Consider the following 22,515-nt stretch of genomic DNA (forward strand, 5'->3'; position numbering starts at 1 on the left):
TGAAGTCGGAGACTCTAATTACACAAATGCTGGATCTTTTGTTATTTTCCTGCAGGCCCCGAAAAATTTTAAAGTTTATTTTGGTTTTCAGTCTATTTTTACCTTTGTTGCTCAGATCGGGTGAATTCTATCATTCTTTCTTCAATTGCACAGATTCCATCCTCATTTTTCTCTGCTGTATTATTGAGTCAATCCAATAAGTTTTTATTTCTGTAATTATAATTTTAGCTATTTAACTTCCATTTTTTCTTTTCTGTAACTTCTATTTCTGTGATGATATTTTAAAATTTATTTATTTCAAGAATATTGCTAAGAGTTGAAGTGTTCTTATAATGAATGCTTTGGGATTTTATTGATTCTAGCAGAACCATGTATTTTAAATTGTATTCTAGACATTTGTCTAGTATGTTAAAATTGTGAGTTATGTTTATATTTATGTAAATATTTGTATTTTGTTAAGCTGTTACTCTTTTCCAGTTAAGCATGTCAGTCTTTGACTACTTTTGTGGGCTATGGACCCAATACCAGTTTAATTTTAATAACTTTTGCAGTGTTATTTTGACCTTCTTGGTATATCCAGTGTGCTATTGAGACCCACGTTGGTTCTTGCTGTTGTACCTGAAAAACTGGTATTTCTCCAGGGCTACCCCTTGGTAAGGTAGGGTTTTGGTGTAAATCCCCTACTGTTGCCCCTCCTTCCACCAGCATTCCTGGTGTTTCAAATTACCTCTGTTTTGTTTAGCTAGTGTTTATGATGGCAAAATAGCAATCAGGAGATATATAAACATACTCTGAGAAATGAAGCATGATTCTGAATGCTATCAAACTCCGAGAAATACTTCAGGTTTAAAAATTCTGTTATTTGACTAATATGCTTAAAAATAGGACGTCTATACATAAAGCTGTTACGTCTATAATTTATAAGACTTGTCAAATGTTGATAAATTACGGAGGGTTCTTCTAAGTCTTAGTGGTGAAGGTATTTAGTATTTTGTTTGCTTTTACATGTGAGGAGACAACTTTGTGAAGAAAATAATGGCCAAAATATGAAGCAGTCCTTGTCAAAATGACAGTGTAGTTGACACAAAATAATGTGACATTTTATGAGTATCAGCCTTGTGTTTTTCTTGAGTGTAGTCAGAATCTTTGACTCTCTTCTAAACAATAGAATATAGTAAAAGTAATGGCTTGATATGCTTATGACTGTGATATGTTTTTTGTCAAAGTTGGACTTTTCATGTACAAACAAGATTCTTAATGAGTTAATTTTGAGTTAAGTAGAAGAATTTTACTGGAGGGCCTGACCTAATTAGGTAAACCCTTTAGAAAATGGTTGATGCCTTTCCAGAATGTACATACTTGAAGATTTAGAGATGCTTCCTGCTTAACTCAAAGAAACAAATGGCCATGTTGTCATCTGCCTATAAAAGGTGATGATTTCTACGTGCTTAGGGCTGTCTTACAACAAAAAAAGTGAATTCTTTAGCAAGGTGATGTAATAAACCTCTTTTCCTTCCAGGAGCACACCAATTCAACAACAACATGTAGAATGATGTATTTTATGAGAAATCTAGAAACTAATGGAGAAGCTCCTGTATCCTAGGCAAGTAAGAAATCAGTCACAGCAAATCTTGTGAAAGTAATCATGACAACCTCTTGCCATAACCCTACCCCCAGCACAGCATCCTATGATCACTAGAAAACCCCTAGTTCCCAGCTTTACTCTTGGCAGGGAAAACGGGGATTAGACTGTATGTTCAATATTTTGTCTTTTCTGGAAGTTTCCCAAACTGCTGGCTTCTGTCTTTCCTGTCTCAGAGAAGTGATGGACCCCAACATACTCTAGTCACCTGAAGTTCACTGAGAACAGATGATAGCTTGAACTAGAAAGCTATCATATGACACGTTCTCAGCCTCTGTCTCAGCTCAAATTTGACAGGTAAAAGTACCCAACTATCAGATTGTCACTGAAAAGAGAGGAAAAGGTAGGACCGTGTATCCAATGTTCCAATATTTCTTGGACCTTCTTGAGGCACTAGCTTCTGTTTAACCTATCTCAGAATGCTTATAGTACCTGATATACTCTAAACACCTAGAGACCATTGAGAAAGAATGGCATTCTGAAATATCTTAAAGTTTTGAGATACCTTCCAGAATCTTTGGCCAAGATGATTGATCAAGGTCTTCTCTGGAATAAGGCCAGTTTGTGAACACTGAAGATGGTGGCTGTTGTGCATACACCAAAACAAGCTGTCAATGTAGAAATTAAAACAGTATGGTAATATAATATAGAGAGATATGTAGACCAACAGGACAAAATAGTGATTACAGAAATAAACACACATTTATAGGGTCAATCTTTGAAAAGAGTGTCATAATTACACAATGTATAAAGAATTGACTCTTCAATAAATGGTGTTGGGTAAATCCCACACACAGAAATTAACCCCAAATGAATTAAAGACCTAAATATAAGACCTGAAACTGTAAAACATCTCAAAAAAAAAAAAAAAAAAAAACAGGGAAAAGTTTAAAACATTAATCTTTGCAATTTTTGGATATATCATCAAAAGCACAGGCTACAAAAGCAAAAATAGATAAATAGAAGTACATCTACCTAAAAAGCTTCTGTATTACTAATGAAAGAATCAACAGAGTGAAAAGGCAATTGACAGAATGTGAAAAAATCAGAGATATGCAAATCATATTTCTGATAAGGGTGTTAATATTCAAAATGTATAAGGTGCTTATACAGCTCAATCACGATAAAAACAAAAATAACTCAATTAAAAATGGGTAAAGGCTTTGAATAATAAACTCTCAAAATAAGACATACAAATTACCAACATATATATTTTTAAATGCCCAATATAACTAATCATCAGATAAATAGACGCCAAAACTACAGTGAGATAACACATCACACCTTTTAAGATAGCTATTACAAAAATTAAAAAGATAACAATTGCTGGCAAGGTTGTAGAGAAACTTGAACCCTTGTACACTGTTGGTAGGAATGTAAATTAGTACAGTCGTAATAGAAAACTCTATGTTGATTCCTCAAAAAATTGAAATTAGAATTACTATATCATCCAGCAATACTACTTCTGGATGTTCACTTGAAAGAATTTAAATCCAGGATATTGAAGACATGCCTGCACTCCCATGTTTATTGCAGCATCATTCACAATAGCCAAAATGTAGAAACAATCCAAATATTCACTTACATAAAAATGGATAAAGAAAATGGGTATATACATACAATGGAATATTATGCAGCCTTATAAACAAGGAAATTTTGCCTTATGCAACAATATGAATGAAACTTGAGTACATTATGCTAAGTGATATAAGCCAGTCACAGAAATACAAATAATACATGATATCACTTATGTGAGTGATACAGTTTGCGTATGTATCCCAGCCCACATCTCACGTTGAGTTGTAATCCCCAGTGTTGGAAATGCGTGGTGGAAGGAAGCTGAAGCATAGGGGTGAAGTTCTCATTAATGGTTTAGCAGCATCACCCTTTGTTACTGTATAGTGAGTTCCCACAAGATCTGGCTGTTTAAAAGTATGTGACACCTATCTTCTCCCTCTTTTCTTCCTGCTTCAGCCATGTGAATTGCTGCGCATTCTTTGCCTTCTGTCATTATTTTAAGCTTTCCTGCAGACTCCCCAGAAGTTGAGCAGATGTTGCCATGCTTCCTGCACAGCCTGTGGAATAGTGAGCTAATTAAACCTCTTTAAAAAAAATAAATTTTTCAGTCTGAGGTATTTCTTTATAGCAGTGTGAGAACAGACAAATATAGAAAATTGGCAGCAAGGAGTGAGGACAATGCTATAAAGATACCTGAAAATGTGAAAGTAGCTTTGGAACTGTATCATAAGCAGAGATTGGGACAGTTTGGATGGCTCAAAAGAAGGCAGGAAGATGAGGAAAAGTTTGAAACTTCTTAGAGACTTGTTTAATGGTTATGACCAAATGCTGATATTGATATGAACAATGAAGTTCAGTCTGAGGAATTCTTGATGGAAATGAGAAACCTATTGGAAAGTGGAGTGAATGTCAATTTTGTTACACATTATCAAAGAACCTGGTGATGTTGTGCCCCTACCATAGGGTCTGTGTAAGTTTGAACTTGAGAGTGATGATTTAAGGTATCTGGCAGAAATTTCTAAGGAGCACAGCATTCAAAGTGTGGTCTGGCTGCTTCCAACAATCTATGCTCATATGTGTGAGCAAAGAAATGACATAAAACAGAAACATATTTAAACTGGAAGCAGAGTGTAAACATAATAACAACTTGCACCCTGGCCATGTGGTAGAAAAGAAAAGCTCAGTTTCAGGGAAGGAATTCAAGCAGGCTGCAGAAATGTGCACAAGTAAAGAGGAGGCACTTACTGATAGCCAAGGCAATGGGGAAAATGCCTCAAAAGCATGCAAGAGACCTTCACAGCAGCCCCTCCCATCACAGGTGCCAAAGCCTAGGAAGGAACAATGGTTGTGTGGGCAACACCAAGGACCCCAACATCCTGCACAGACTTAGGAAACTGCTGTGTGCATCCTGACCACTACAGTACCAGCTGTGGTTCAAAAGGGCCCAGGGACAGCTTGGGCCACTGCTTCAGACACTGCAAGCTATAACCCTTGGCAGCTTACATGCGGTGTTAAGACTGTGGGTGTGCAAAGTGTGAGTGTTGAGGCTTGGGAGCCTCCACCTAGATTTCAGAGGCTAGATTTCAGATGGAAAAGCCAGGATTTTAAGGCAGAAGCCTGCTGAAGGCATGAAGCCTTCACAGAGAATCTCTATTAGGGTAGTGTGGCAGAAAAGTGTGATGTTGGAGTCCCCACACAGGGTCCAACTGAAGCACTGCCTAGTGAAGCTGCAAGAAGAGAGCCACTGTCCTCCAGATCCCAGAATGGTAGATCCACCAACAGCTTACACACTGTTCCTGGAAAAGCTGCAAGCATTCAACACCAGCACATGAGAGCAACCACAAGGGCTTCACCCTGCAAAGCCACAGGGGCAAAGCTGCTGAAGGCCTTGGGAGACCAACCTTTGCCTCAGTGTGCCCTGGATATGAGATAATGGAATCAAAAGAGATTATTTGAAAGTTTTAAAATTTAAGGATTATTCTGCTGAGTTTTAGACTTGCATGGGCCCTGTAGTCCCTTTCTTTTGGTTATGTCTCTCTTTTGAAATGTGAGTACTTACCCAATGCTATATTCCCCACTGTGTCTTGGAAGTAACTAACTTGTTTTTGTTTTACAGGCTAGTAGGTAGAAGGAAGTTAGCCTTATCTCATGAGACTTTGGACTGTGGATTTTTTACTGCAGCCTCCCCATCCTGAGCTCAAGCAATTCTGCTGCGTTAGTCTTTCACGTAGCTGGAACTACACCTGATACACCTTGCTAATTTTTGTGTGTTTAGTAGGGATGGGGTTTCCACATGTTTCCACATGTTAATGCTGGAATGAGTTAAGACTTTGGGGTTGTGTTGGAAAGACATGATTGTATTTTTTTTTTTAATGTGGGAAGGACATGATATTTGGGAGGGAGCAGGGACAGAATACTATGGTTTGGATATGTGTCCTTGCCAAAATGTCATGTCGAATTGCAATCCCCAGTTTTGGAGGTGGGGCCTGGTGGGACATGATTGGCTCATTGAGGTAGAGTTCTCATGAATAATTTAGCACCATCTCACTTTGCTATTGCATAGTAAGTGAGTTATCATGAGATATGGTTGTTTAAAAGTATGTGTCACTTCTCTCCCACTTCTTCCTGCTCTGGCCATGTGAATTGCTGCTCCCCCTTTTGCTTTCTAACACATTGGTAAGGTTTCCTGAGGCCTCCCTAAAAGCCAAGCAGATGCTGCCATGCTTCCTGTACAGTCTGTGAGATCATTAGCCAATTAAACTTCTTTTCTTTATAAATTGCCCAGTCTCAGGTATTTTTTATAGCAGTGTGAGAATGGACTAATTCACAGAAGTATACGAAATAGTTAAATAGAAGCAGAATAAAACAGCGATTGCCAGGAGCTGGGAGAAGGGAAAAAATGGGGAGTTCCTATTCAATGTGTATAAAGTTTCAGTTATGCAAGATAATTACAATTTAGAGATATGTTGTACAACATCATGCCTACAGTTAACAATAATGTATTTCACACTTAAAATTTTGTCAAAAAGGTAGTCCTCATGTTAAATGTTCTTACCATAATAAAAATTGAATTCTGCCAACAATATGAATGAAGTTGTTTGAGGATGTCATGCTTCAGATGAGACCAATAACCCTGGCTGACACCTGATTGCAGTTGTGTGGCATGCTATAACGGAGATCGAGATAAACTGTGCCAGATTTTTGACCCAGTGAAACTGTGAGATGATAGATATGTTTCATTTTACATTGATAAATTTGTAATAAGTTGTTACTCAGCAATAGAAAACTAACATAAATAGATGTTTTGTTTCCTTTCTTTTCAGATGAAGTCTCACTGGAGTGCAGTAGTGCAATCTCAGCTCACTGCAACCTCCCCATCCTGAGCTCAAGCAATTCTGCTGCCTTAGTCTTTCACATAGCTGGAACTACACCTGATACACCTTGCTAATTTTTGTGTGTTTAGTAGGGATGGGGTTTCCACATGTTTCCACATGTTAATGCTGGAATGAGTTAAGACTTTGGGGTTGTGTTGGAAAGACATGATTGTATTTTTTTTTTAAATGTGGGAAGGACATGATATTTGGGAGGGAGCAGGGACAGAATACTATGGTTTGGATATGTGTCCTTGCCAAAATGTCATGTCGAATTGCAATCCCCAGTTTTGGAGGTGGGGCCTGGTGGGACATGATTGGCTCATTGAGGTAGAGTTTCCACATGTTTTCCAGGCTGGTTTGCAACTTCTGAGTTCAGGTGATCTGCTCACTTCAGTCTCCGAAAATGCTGGGATTACACGTGATGTTTTGTTTCTTGATCGTTTCAGCTTAATGTAATTGAGGTAATTTTGAGATGTATCAATAAGATCATGAGATGGGTGATACATAAAATATAAAGTAGTTCACCATATTGAAATGGCAAGTCCTGTAATGTAAGGCAATACAGTTTATTTTGTCATCTTTTGGTAAACATGTAGATAATTGTAAACCTAGGTGTATTAGTTCATTCCCATGCTGCCAATAAAGGCATACCCAAGACTGGTTAATTTATAAAGAAAGAGGTTTAGTGGACTCACAGTTTTACATGGCTAGGAAGTCCTCACAGTCATGGCAGAAGGCAAAGGGAGAGCAAAGGCACATCTTGCATGGTGACAGGCAAGAGGGCATATGCAGGGGTACTATGATTTCTAAAACAATCAGATCTCCTGAGACTTATTCACTATCACGAGAACAGCATGAGGAAAACCTGCCCCATGATTCAATTAACTCCTACTGGGTCCCTTCCATGACACACGGAGATTATTACGATTCAAGGTGAAATTTGAGTGGGGACATAGAGCTGAACCATATTATTGCACCCCTTACCCCTCCCAAATCTCATGTTCTCACATTTCAAAATACAGCCATGCCTTCCCAACAGCCCCCCATAGTCTTAACTTGTTTCAGAATTAACTCAAAAGTCCACATTCCAAAGTCTCATTTGAGACAAGGCAAGTTCCTTTTGCCTATGAACCTGCAAAATCAAAAGCAAGTTAGGTACCAGATACAAAGGGGTTATCTAGTTACTAGATATAATGGGGGTATAGGCATTGGGTAAATACAGCCATTCCAAATAGGAGAAATTGGCCAAAACAAAGGGGCTACAGGGCCCATGCAAGTCCAAAATCCAGCACTGAAGTCAAATCTTAAAGCTCCAAAATCATCTCCTTTTACTCCATGTCTTGCATCCAGGTCACAATGATGAAAGAGATTGGCTCCCATGGTCTTGGGCAGCTCCATCTTTATGGTTTTGCAGGTACAGCCTCCCTCCTGGCTGCTTTTGTGGGCTGGCATAAAATGCCTGCAGTTTTAAAAGCACATGGTGCAAGCTGTTGGTGGATCTACCATTCTGGGCTCTGGAGTACAGTGGCCCTCTTCTCACAGTTCCACTAGGCGGTGACCTAGACGAGACTTTGAATGGCGGCGCCAACTTCATAATTCCCTTCTTCACTTCCTTAGTAGAGGTTCCCCATGAGGGCCCCAACCTTGAAGCAAATTTCTGTCTGGATATTCAGGCATTTTCATACATCCTTTGAAATCTAGGTGGAAGCTGCCAAACCACAATTTCTGACTTCTGTGTACCTGCAAGCTCAATATCATGTGGAAGCTGCCAAGGCTTGGGGATTCTACCCTCTGAAATCACAGCACAAACTGTAGCTTGGCCCCTTTTAGACATGGCTGGAGGAGCTGGGATGCAAGGCACCAAGTCCCTAGGCTGCAAAGAGCAGGGGGACCCTGGGCCCAGCCCATACAACCATTTTTCCTCCTAGGCCTCCAGGCCTGTGATGAGAGGGGCTGGCATGAAGACGTCATGCATGCCCTGGAGACATTCTCCTCGTTTTCTTGATGACTAATACTTGGTTCCTTGTTACTTATGCAAATTTCTGCAGCTGGCTTGAATTTCTCCTCAGAAAAGAGGTTTTTCTTTTCTATCTTATCATCAGGCTGCAAATTTTACAAACTTTTAACTCTGCTTTCCTTTAAAATATGTTTCATTCCAAACCATATCTTTGAGAATACATGAAACCGAATGCTTTCAACAGCACACAAGACAACTCTTGAACACTTTGCTGCTTAGAAACTTCTTCCATCAGATTCCCTAAATCATCTCTCTCAACTTCAAACTTCCACAAATTTCTGGGGCAGGGGCAAAATGCCACCAGGCTCTTTGGTAAAGCATAACAAGAGTTAACTTTGAAGATGGCTGAATAGGAACAGCTCCAGTCTCCAACTCCCAGAGCAAGCGACATAGAAGACCCGTGTTTTCTGCATTTTCAACTGAGGTACTGGGTTCATCTCACTAGGGAGTGCTGGACAATCAGTGCTGGTCAGCTGCTGCAGCCCGACCAGCTAGAGCTGAAGCAGGATGAGGCACCGCCTCACCTGGGAAGCGCAAGGGGGAAGGGAATCCCTTTTCCAAGCCAGGGGAACTGAGACACACAACACCTGGAAAATCGGGTAACTCCCACCCCAATACTGCACTTTAAGCAAATGGGCACACCAGGAGATTATATCCCACACCTGGCTGGGAGGGTCCCACGCCCACGGAGACTCCCTCATTGCTAGCACAGCAGTCTGCGATCTAACTGCAAGGCAGCAGCGAGGCTGGGGGAGGGGCACCCGCCTTTGCTGAGGCTTAAGTAGGTAAACAAAGCTGCTGGGAAGCACGAACTGGGTGGAGCTCACAGCAGCTCAAGGAAGCCTGCCTGTCTCTGTAGACTGTACCTCTGGGGACAGGGCACAGATAAATAACAACAACAACAACAACAACAACAACAACAAAAGCAGCAGAAATCTATGCAGATGCAAACGACTCTGTCTGACAGTTTGTAGAGAGTAGTGGATCTCCCAACATGGAGGTTGAGATCTGAGAAGGACAGACTGCCTGCTCAAGTGGGTCCCTGACCCCTGAGTAGCCTAACTGGGAGACATCCCCCACTAGGGGCAGACTGACACCCCACACCTCACAGGTTGGAGTACACCCCTGAGAGGAAGCTTCCAAAGCAAGGATCAGACAGGGAAACTCGCTGTTCAGCAATATTCTGTCTTCTGCAGCCTCTGCTGCTAATACCCAGGCAAAAAGAGTCTGGAGTGGACCTCAAGCAATCTCCAACAGACCTACAGCTGAGGGTCCTGACCGTTAGAAGGAAAACTATCAAACAGGAAGGACACCTACACCAAAACCCCATCAGTACGTCACCATCATCAAAGACCAGAGGCAGATAAAACCACAAAGATGGGGAAAAAGCAGGGAAGAAAAGCTGGAAATCCAAAAAATAAGAGCACATCTCCCCCAGCAAAGGAGCGCAGCTCATCGCCAGCAACGGATCAGAGCTGGTCAGAGAATGACTTTGACGAGAGGAGAGAAGAAGGCTTCAGTCCATCAAACTTCTCAGAGCTAAAGGGGGAATCACGTATCCAGGGCAAATAAACTAAAAATCTTGAAAAAAGAGTAGAAGAATTGATAGCCAGAATAATTAATGCAGAGAAGGTCATAAACGAACTGACAGAGATTAAAACCATGACACGAGAAATACGTGACAAATGCACAAGCTTCAGTAACTGACTCAATCAACCAGAAGAAAGAGTATCAACGATTGAGGATCAAATGAATGAAATGAAGCGAGAAGAGAAACCAAAAGAAAAAAGAAGAAAAAGAAATGAACAAAGCCTTCAAGAAGTATGGGATTATGTAAAAAGACCAAATCTACGTCTGATTGGGGTACCTGAAAGTGAGGGGGAAAATGGAACCAAGTTGGAAAACACTCTTCAGGATATCATCCAGGAGAACTTCCCCAACCTAGTAGGGCAGGCCAACATTCAAATTCAGGAAATACAGAGAATACCACAAAGATACTCCTCGAGAAGAGCAACTCCAAGACACATAATTGCCAGATTCACCAAAGTTGAAATGTAGGAAAAAATCTTCAGGGCAGCCAGAGAGAAAGGTCGGGTTACCCACAAAGGGAAGCCCATCAGACTAAAAGCAGATCTCTTGGCAGAAACTCTACAAGCCAGAAGAGAGTGGGGGCCAATATTTAACATTCTTAAAGAAAAGAATTTTAAACCCAGAATTTCAAATCCAGCCAAACAAGGTTTCACAAGTGAAGGAGAAATAAAATCCTTAACAGATAAGCAAATGCTTAGAGATTTTGTCACCACCAGGCCTGCCTTACAAGAGACCCTGAAGGAAGCACTAAACATGGAAAGGAACAACCGGTACCAGCCATTGCAAAAACATGCCAAAATGTAAAGACCATAGAGGCGAGGAAGAAACTGCATCAACTAACGAGCAAAATAACCAGTTAATATCATAATGGCAGGATCAAGTTCACACATAACAATATTAACCTTAAAGGTAAATAGACTAAATGCTCCAATTGAAAGACACAGACTGGCAAACTGGATAAAGAGTCAAGACCCATCAGTCTGCTGTATTCAGGAGACCCATCTCACATGCAGAGACATACATAGGTTCAAAATAAAGGGATGGAGGAAGATCTACCAAGCAAATGGAGAACAAAAAAAAGCAGGGCTTGCAGTCCTAGTCTCTGACAAAACAGACTGTAAACCACCAAAGATCAAAAGAGACAAAGAAGGCCATTACATAATGGTAAAGGTATCAATTCAACAGGAAGAGCTAACTATCCTAAATATATATGCACCCAATACAGGTGCACCCAGATTCATAAAGCAAGTCCTTAGAGACTTCCAAAGAGACTTAGACTCCCATACAATAATAATGGGAGACTTCAACACCCCACTGTCAACATTAGACAGATCAACGAGACAGAAAGTTAACAAGGATATCCAGGAATTGAACTCATCTCTGCACCAAGTGGACCTAATAGACATCTATAGAACTCTCCACCCCAAATCAACAGAATATACATTCTTCTCAGCACCACATCACACTTATTCCAAAATGGACCACATAATTTTAAGTAAAGCACTCCTCAGCAAATGTAAAAGAACAGAAATTATAACAAACTGTCTCTCAGACTACAGTGCAATCAAACTAGAACTCAGGACTAAGAAACTCAATGAAAACCGCTCAACTACATGGGAACTGAACAACCTGCTCCTGAATGACTACTGGGTACATAACAAAATGAAGGCAGAAATAAAGATGTTCTTTGAAACCAATGAGAACAAAGATACAACATACCAGAATCTCTGGGACACATTTAAAGCAGTGTGTAGAGGGAAATTTATAGCACTAAATGCCCACAAGAGAAAGCTGGAAAGATCTAACATTGACACTCTAGCATCACAATTAAAAGAACTAGAGAAGCAGAGCAAACACATTCAAAAGCCAGCAGAAGTTAAGAAATACCTAAGATCAGAGAAGAACTGAAGGAGATAGAGACACAAAAAACCGTCCAAAAAATCAGTGAATCCAGGAGTTGGTTTTTTGAAAAGATCAAAAATATTGACAGACTGCTAGCAAGACTAATAAAGAAGAAAAGAGAGAAGAACAAAATAGACACAATAAAAAATGATAAAGGGGATATCACCACCGACCCCACAGAAATACAAACTACCATCAGAGAATACTGTAAACACCTGTACGCAAATCAACTAGAAAATCTAGAGGAAATGGATATTTTCCTGGACACTTACACTCTCCCAAGACTAAACCAGGAAGAAGTTGAATCCCTGAATAGACCAATAGCAGGCTCTGAAATTGAGGCGATAATTAATAGCCTACCAACCAAAAAAAAGTCCAGGACCAGATGGATTCACAGCTGAATTCTACCAGAGGTACAAGGAGGAGCTGGTACCATTCCTTCTGATACTATTCCAATCAATAGAAAAAGAGGGAATCCTCCCTTACTCGTTTTATGAGGCCAACATCATCCTGATACCAAAGCCTAGCAGAGACACAACAAAAAAAGAGAATTTTAGACCAATATCCCTGATGAACATTGATGCAAAAATCCTCAATAAAATACTGGCAAACTGGGTTCAAAAGCACATCAAAAAGCTTATCCACCATGATCAAGTGGGCTTCATCCCTGGGATGCAAGGCTGGTTCAACATTCGCAAATCAATAAACATAATCCAGCATATAAACAGAACCAAATATAAGAACCACATGATTATCTCAATAGATGCAGAAACGGCATTTGGCAAAATTCAACAGCCCCTCATGCTAAGAATGCTCAATAAATTCGGTATTGATTGAACATACCTCAAAATAATAAGAGGTATTTATGACAAACCCACAGCCAATATCATACTGAATGGCCAAAAACTGGAAAAATTCCGTTTAAAATCTGGCACAAGACAGGGATGCCCTCTCTCACCACTCCTCTTCAACATAGTCTTGGAAGTTCTGGCTAGGGCAATCGGGCAAGAGAAAGAAATCAAGGGTATTCAATTAGGAAAAGAAGAAGTCAAATTGTCCCTGTTTGCAGATGACATGATTGTATATTTAGAAAGCCCCATTGTCTCATCCCAAAATCTCCTGAAGCTGATAAGCAACTTCAGCAAAGTCTCAGGATACAAAATCAATGTGCAAAAATCACAAGCATTCTTATACACCAGTAACAGACAAACGGAGAGCCAAATCATGAATGAACTTCCATTCAGAATTGCTTCAAAGAGAATAAAGTACCTAGGAATCCAGCTTACAAGGGATGTAAAGGACCTCTTCAAGGAGAACTTCAAACCACTGCTCAGTGAAACAAAAGAGGACACAAACAAATGGAAGAACATACCATGCTCATGAATAGGAAGAATCAATATCATGAAAAAGGCCATACTGCCCAAGGTTGTTTATAGATTCAATGCCATCCCCATCAAGCTACCAATGAGTTTCTTCACAGAATTGGAAAAAACTGCTTTAAAGTTCATGTGGAACCAAAAAAGAGCCCGCATTGCCAAGACAATCCTAAGTCAAAAGGACAAAGCTGGAGGCATCACGCTACCTGACTTCAAACTATACTACAATGCTACAGTAACCAAAACACCGTTGGTACCGGTACCAAAACAGAGATATAGACCAATGGAACAGAACAGAGTCCTCAGAAATAATACCACACATCTACAGCCATCTGATCTTTGAGAAACCGGAGAAAAACAAGAAATGGGGAAAGGATTCCCTATTTAATAAATGGTGCTGGGAAAATTGGCTAGCCATAAGTAGAAAGCTGAAACTGGCTTCTTTCCTGACTCCTTATACGAAAAGTAATTCAAGATGGATTAGTCTTAACTGCTAGACCTAATACCAGAAAAACCTTAGAAGAAAACCTAGGTAGTACCATTCAGGACATAGGCATGGGCAAGGACTTCATGTCTAAAATACCAAAAGCAACGGCAGCAAAAGCCAAAATTGACAAATGGGATCTAATTAAACTAAAGAGCTTCTGCACAGCAAAAGAAACTACCATCAGAGTGAACAGGCAACCTACAGAATGGGAGAACATTTTTGCAATCTACTCATCTGACAAAGGGCTAATATCTGGAATCCACAAAGAACTCAAACAAATTTACAAGAAAAAACAAAGATTCCCATCAAAAATTGGGCAACGGGTATGAACAGTCATTTCTCAAAAGAAGACATTCATACAGCCAACAGGCACATGAAAAAATGCTCATCATCACTGGCCATCAGAGAAATGCAGATCAAAACCACAATGAGATACCATCTCACACCAGTTAGAATGGCAATCATTAAAAAGTCAGGAAACAACAGGTACTGGAGAGGATGTGGAGAAATAGGAACACTTTTACACTGTTGGTGGGATTGTAAACTAGTTCAACCATTATGGAAAACAGTATGGCGATACTAGAAGTACCATATGACCCAGCCATCTCATTACTGGGTATATACCCAAAGGATTATAAGTCATGTTGCTATAAAAACACATGCACACGTATGTTTATTGTGGCACTATTCACAATAGCAAAGACTTGCCATCAACCCAAATGCCCATCTGTCACAGACTGCATTAAGAAAATGTGGCATATATACACCATGGAATACTCTGCAGCCATAAAAAAGGATGAGTTTGTGTCCTTTGTAGGGACGTGGATGCAGCTGGAAACCATCATTCTTAGCAACCTATCACAAGAACAGAAAACCAAACACCGCATGTTCTCACTCATAGTTGGGAACTGAACAGTGAGATCACTTGGACTGAGTTGATGTGTGCTGACGAGTTGATGGGTGCAGCACACCAACATGGCACAAGTATACTTATTTAACAATCCTGCACGTTATGTACATGTACCCTAGAACTTAAAGTATAATAATAATAATAGAAAAGATTAAAACAAATTGAAAAGAAGCACTGCCAGCTAAGATTCAGTCTGCCAGTTGGTTAAGGAGAGTTTCAAAACATTTTTTCTTTCGGGGACAATGTTAAAATTTATTTCAGAAATTTTGATATATAAAATACAATATTAACTGTGGTCATGTAAAATGATAATTTGGTGAAGTGATATACATGTTAATTACATTGATTGAATCTACCTATATATATTCACAAGTCAAAACACCATGTCGTACATTATAATATATAAAATTATTGTCAATTTAGACTAAATAAGTATATAGGTAATAAATACACACTATTTCTTATGTGCTTTCTCTATGTTACGGTAATTATTCTGAAGAAAGACCAGACAAGGTTTAGCTTTAATAGACTGCCTTTTCAACTTTCAGAATATAAGTTTTTGGTTAAGAAAGACTTTAATTATAACCAAAGGCTACAATGAAAAGAGGCACCATGACATAGTAGAAGTCAATATACATAAAGGTTATAGAATAGAGTATGTTTCATCTTTTTTGTAACTACAGAAATCAAATGGCTTTGGTTTACATACACACTTCTTAAAGTCTTTGGGTTCCAAGAGAGTCACTGAGATCAACATAAGAAAAATGAAATTTCTTATCAAAATCCATATGAACTGTGTTAGAAGTAGGAAGCCTTTAGGGTCCAAAGCACCACGTCTATGAATAAATGTTTGCTTGCTCTCTCTCTCTCTCTCTCTGTCTGTCTGTCTCCACCTGGCCACAAAGTCTCACCTCCTGCTCCTCCTTCTCCTTCTTTTCCCCTTCCCCCTCCCTTCCCTCTCCCTTCTTCTGGTATTTCTCTTTCATGACACATCTACTTCCACCATGGAGTTCTTGCTTTTCTCTGTGTGTCTGCTCTCCTTTTGTATTTTCTACTCAACGATCCTTTTTATATTTTCCAGCTAAAATTCTGGAATCTGGCACATTTAATATAGTAGTTGTTATTAATTACTATTACTTTAATTTGGCAAACCTCCTTTTGTCAGACTACATCATGAGTCACTGTACAATTTATTTTTCTTTGGGTTATTTGAACACTCTGTTTCCACCTGTGTTTATTCTGGTATAAACAAACATTGCACAAAAACACTGGCCTGAAATTGCATCCTTGTGCAAGAAATTTGATTAGAAAAATTTCATGTAGATGGAAGTTTTAGTTAAGTCAAATATAGCTGACATGCCCTGTACATCATGCCTCTTCAGCCTCTGATGAACTGTGCTGCTTTGCCTCTATTGACTTCAATTACCCCACTTGTAAAACTCTAAAGGAGCTAAAATTGATGATTATGATCTCCTTATTTTCAAACATGCTTGGAAGTTAAAATGTACAATTTTAGGCAATATTATTGACAGTGGGGAGAGTTTGGGAGAGACGAAGACCCAAAATATTACCTCATTATGCAAGTACTTTTAAATGTAGCTAATGTTAATATTAAACCTTATCCTGAGGCTTAATAGTTTGGTTGCTCTCTTTGGAAACATTTGCTATATCCCCAGAGCTAGTGATATTTGAGGAAAGAATGAAGAAAAAATAAAATAAAATTTATTTTCATGGAAATATCCTGTCTTTGGAAGAGCATTTTAAAAAAGCAGAAACAATTTTTAAACCTAAGGTAGACTGTTGTATAGTATTGACTGCCTCCCAACAGGGCCAGAACAGAAGAGTTCAGTTCGGTGAACACTTTATTTATGGAAAATATAATTTCAAATGAATGCTTAATACTCTCGATGATTATATTTTGTTTTCATCAATATTTAGACCCTACATACAAGACCAGGAAGACTATGACAACCTATAGAACAGGATTCAAGGGGAGAGACTTCAAGGGGCTTGTGAAGTCTAGGATTTCATCTGGACGGCTTCTCATAGAATCATGGAGCTGAGGCGTGATATAGATCCATAAAGCAGAGTCAAAGCTGGGAATGGAAAACAAATGAATGGAATACCTAAAAGGAGAAGTGAGACAAATAGAAACAGGGGACTTCTGTAGAGAGGTAAGTAATAAGGAATGCGATCATTTATTTTTTTTCTTCAACACATACTCATTGTAGAAATAATGTCATCTAGTGATTAACATAATAGACTTTAGAGATAAAATAGACCTGGGATCTAAATTTTAAGTTAGTATCTACAAAGTTTGTTCTTGGACATGTTAATTAGCTTTTCTGAGTATCTTTTATCATCTGTAAACTTGAGAGAATATTAAGCATCTCATAGGGCTGTTGTAAACATATAATGAGTTAATTTGTTTCTTTTAGTAAACATTCCATAAATAATAGTTGTAAGTAATATTATCAGTATTTTAAGTTTTATATTGTTATTGCTTATTAGGTTCCTTTTATATATCAGGAAAATTACTGAGCTTTTGAAAATTGTTAAGAGACCAGAGAATGTATTAACTGAATAAATCAAGGGCTTTAGACAAGTCAGATTTGCCAGGATATTCTTTTTTATGGGTCATGCGAAACCTTTACAGGCAGGAAGAGGCTCTATAAGGAAGGCACATGCTCTAAAAGTGTCCCAGAAACTCATGGGTTACCCATAGGATACACAGTTTGATTGTATATAGAGTCTTGAGAAGATCCACATTCATAGAGTGAACAAACTCATATGTAAATATTAACAGGAAAGTATCTAATAACTATAGCATGCTAGAAAAATAAAGGAAATTTGTATTGTTTAATATGCAGGTTGGTGAAAAAAATATTGTTTTTTGGAAAACAATTTCTACATAAGGAACAATCACCAGTCTTTTAAGCAACCTTTTTGCCATATTTTCTTAGCGCTGGTGGAAGCTAATGTGCAGGGTACATGATAAGGAGCTTCTCTAAAAACAGACCTTCACTGCTACCTAAATGCAAGCTGAACTAGCATAAATAATTGTGCTGTAGAAAGCCTTTCTGTTGCACCTTGCTGATCACTGACAATTTACATATCTTAGGAAAACCTTTGTTGGCTTCTGTCATTTCTGTGCTATTATGTGCCTTTCTGGATAATTACCAGTTAATTTGAAAAAGCAGATGGAAAAAACCTTGAAATTTCTGATAGAGAATTCTTAAACCTCTCCTCTTATCTGTGCAGAGCAGCTTCCTGATTTCAAAAGAAGTTTCAAAACCTTTGTTAAATATGTCCCTGATTTCCAGTTTGAATGAACCTAATGACATTAAGCTAAAATTATTCTGCTTTTTTCACAATTAAATTCCATTATCGTGAACTGTCAAAGTAAAATGGAAGGCCTCTTAACTAATGCGTCAGTTGTTTGCTTGGTACGTTTTGTGGCACGGACTGTGTAAAACTGTGTGAAATGTTTGTAAGGTGTGGAGAAACAATAATTGTAGTTTTGCAACAATGAGTAGGCTGTATCACAGTCTCCTTTTTCCTCTTCTCCTCCCTTGTCCAAAAAGGATCTCTGTAGAGAGACACTGACTGACCATTTCACAAAACTTAAGAGGTGGTGGGCAGCTTTCATCTGTAAACCCTGTAAGTGACTTCTCGGCTCTTTGGCTAGTATTTGTGTTAAACATTAATCAATCTCAAATACCACTCCTATTAATGAGGATATTATTACAGCATAATTCATGAAAGTTATTACAAGATTGTGTTCAAATTTACATCAGCAAGAGCAGAATGTCTGACTATGGTTATACCTGAGTAAAACGCAAATAAGTTACCATACACTAGTAATAATGAAATTAATCTCTCAGCATCACCTTCTGTGAGTTTATCTTTCATTCAAATAGATTCATCTCTCTTATCTCTGTATCTTTGGGGATGTGGGATATTTAGTACTTTGAAATATTTAAAGTCCTCTTTTCTTACCTTTTTATAAAATTTGCTGTTAATGCTGAAGTGAGCTCATGAATTCTCTGTCGGTGAATTATTGACTTTATGGAATATCCATGGACAAATTTAGGATCCCATTTCAGCTTTCCTCATGGCTTCCTTTGTAATTTATTTTAGCCTTCATACTCATAGGAAGTAAACATAAAACCTCTCATACTAATATTTCATTCAACTATTGCATAAGCTAGACTTGTGTCCCTTATGTATAAATGGCTTCCACAAGCCTTGAGTTGCCATTGTAAGAGTGGTTGTCAAAACAATGATAGGAACTATCATCCTGCTCATCATGATCACTGTTGTCATCAACATCATCATTATCGTCATCATAACGGTTAACATTAATTGAGGACATTTTCTGTGCCTGGTTCTTCTAATTAATTGTTGTTCACTATCTCTCTTTGTAAGATGTGGTGAAACAATAATTGTTCCTTCACTATATCTAGTTCATTCAAGCTGCTTTAGCAGAATACTTTAGACTGGATAATTTTTATAAATAATAGAAATTTATTTTTCACAGTTCTGGAGGCTGGGTAGTCCAAGTTTAAGGTGCCAGTAGATTCAATGTCTGTTGAAGGCTCACTCTCTGCTTCATAGATGATGCCTCTTGCTAGGTCCTCACATGATGAAAAGTGTAAAAGAGGCAAACAAACCTTCTCAACCTTTTTTTTTTTTACAAGGACACTAATCCCATTTATGAGAGCAAAGCCCTCATGAACTGATCACCTTCCAAAGGTAATACCACCACCTTAGGGATTTAGATTTCAAGATAATTTTTTTTTTTTAACAAAGAAACATTACAAGTATAGCACTAACTCATTTAATTATTCAAGCAATCCTATGTAGTGGCTACTATTATTTTCCATATCTCCTGGATGAGAAAATTGGGTTTGGAAAAATGGAATAATATCCCCAATGTCATTCAAATAAAACATGTTAAAACAAAGACTGAAACTCAGTCTGTGTTATCCTAAAGCACTGTACTAAATATTATGTTTTGTATGAGGAGCTCCCATTTCTCTTTCATTTTCAATTTAGAAACTAGACACCTCTGGTCTCCTTCCCCTCCTTTTAAAATAGTCTGAACCTGCAACTTCATGTTCCACCCCTTGTTAATTAAAATTTCTGGGAGACCATTTATTTGGACTGAGCTCCTGCACTATGCCTCAAAAGACCAAGCCAAAATTGAGTCACTCATGCTCAAGTTCCACATCAATAAACTGAAACTAAGTTGTTTTTCTGACCTTTTGAGAAATCAGGAGAGAGCTGATAGCCAAATCCCCAAACAGACCAGTTTAGCCTGTGTATCAAGGAAGTTCTTTCAGCTTTAACCTTTAAAATGAATGCAACCTGAAGTAACCTGGTGGTAATCAATCCACTTTTTGTACAATTTTATTTATTTGTTTCTACTCAAGCTTATTTGTAAAAACCAATAGTTCCACCATGCCCAACAGAGTACTTAGCTTATTCTTTATTTAAGGCACTGCCTGAATCATGAACTGCTAATGAAAGTCAATCAGATCTTTAAACTAAATTTGTTGAAATTTTGTTTATTTCATCCTAAATATTGCACAAATTCCATGGCAGAGTAGCTCCTAGAAGTTAAAATCAGGAGAAAGTATCCAAGAGACTCTCTCATCTTTTGCCATCACTGCTGGTTGGTTTTATACCAACCCATGCCCCTGCTGCAGTAACTTACTATGTGTCTCCACTAAGCCCTCAGCCCATGCCCTCATTCCTGGTATAAAATGTCAAGAATGGATAACTAACTAGAACTATGGATTAATTTTATTTCTTAAATACAAATCAATCTTGTTTTATTCATTTAGGCATACAAAGCTTCATGATTCACATCACCTGTGAACATATTAATGGCTACAGTAGAAAGAACATGAAGCTTTATGATATAAGAAACAGGTTAATTTGTATTTTGCCATCAACAAACTCTCTAACATTGGAGAAGTTTCTAAATTCCTTTGATCCTCAGTTCCCTTTTCTGTTAAACAAGGTTAATGATATGTCTCTTTTAAGAGTTGTAGTATGCATATGTTCATTGCGGCACTATTCACAATAGAAAAGACATTAAAACAACGTTGGTGGCCATAAACTATGGCTTGAATAAAGAAAATGTGGCACACTTACACCATATGATACTATGCTAACATTAAAAAGAACAAAAATCATGTCTTTTGCAGCAACATGAATGCAGCTGGAGGCAATTATCTGAGGCGAATTAACTCAGGAACAGAAAACCAAGTACTGCATGTTCTCATTTATAAGTGAGAGCTAAACATTGGGCACACATGGAAATAAAGATGGCAACAGTAGAAACTACAGACTACCAGACAGGCATGGTGGCTCACACCTGTAATACCAGCACTTTGGGAGGTCAAGGCAGGTGGATCACTTGAGGTCAGAGGTTTGAGACTAGGCCAACATGGCAAAAACCCATCTCTACAAAAATACAAAAATTAGCCTGACACGTGGAGTGTGACTACAGTCCCAGCTACTTGGGAGGCTAAGACAGGAGAATCGCTTGAACCCAGGAGGCAGAGGTTGCAGTGAGAAGAGATTGCACCACTGCACTCCAGCCTGGGCAACAGAGAGAGACTCCATCTCAAAAAACAAACAAACAAACAAACAAACAAACAAACAAACAAACAAACAAACAAACAAAACTATGGACTACCAGAAGAGGAAATGGTACGAGGGTTGAGAAGCTATTTGGTACTGTGCTTATTCTCTGAGTGACAGGGTTTTTTGGATCCCAAACCTCAGCATCATGCAATATACTCATGTAACAAACTGCATATAAACCCCCTGAATCTAAAATTAAAGTTGATTTAAAATAGGATAAAATAAAATAAATTTCATAGATCTCAAGACAGGTAATATTTAACAATATCTAGCAGAAATTCATTTTTTACTTACAAAGCATCTTTCTTGGAGAAAAAGAGTTGTAGTGTGGATTAAATGAGACTATGGATGCAAAGTGCCTGAAACTATGCCAACGGATGATAGTTACTCCAGAAAAAAAGTACATGTTATTGTTCTTTTATATTGTTAGAGATTATATATGAAAAAGGAGAAACGGTGGGTATCGAAAGCAGTGTTTTCCTCACCAATGCAAGTCATAAGAATAAAACAAGCATTATGACTGCTTGGTGTCCCTAAGTGGAACTCTGCAGTTTCATATAAAATATTCAATGCATTTAATGAGGGTTCCCCCTTTTCCACAACCTCACCAGTGTTCATTATTGTCTGTCTTTTGGATGAAAACCATTTTAACTCGGGTGAGATAATAGCTCATTGTAGTTTTTATTTGCATTTCTCTGATGATTATTGATGTTGAGCACTTTTTCATATACCCGTTGGCCATGTGTATGTCTTCTTTAGGAAATGTCTATTTGAATGTTTTGTACATTCTTTAACTGGATTATTTGAGTTTTCCTATCAGGTCATTTGAGCTCTTTATATATTCTGGTTATTAACACCTTGTCAGATGGATAGCTTACAAGTATTTTATCCCATTATGTGAGTTGTCTCTTCATCTTGTTGATTGTTTTCTTTGCTGTGCAGAAGCTTTTTAACTTGATGTGATCTCATTTGCCCATTTTTGCTTTGTTGCCTGTGCTTTTGAGGTATTATTTAATAAATGTTTGTGTAGTCCAATGTACTG

Source organism: Rhinopithecus roxellana, chromosome 7 (genome assembly GCF_007565055.1).
Source record: "Rhinopithecus roxellana isolate Shanxi Qingling chromosome 7, ASM756505v1, whole genome shotgun sequence".
NCBI lineage: Eukaryota > Metazoa > Chordata > Mammalia > Primates > Cercopithecidae > Rhinopithecus > Rhinopithecus roxellana.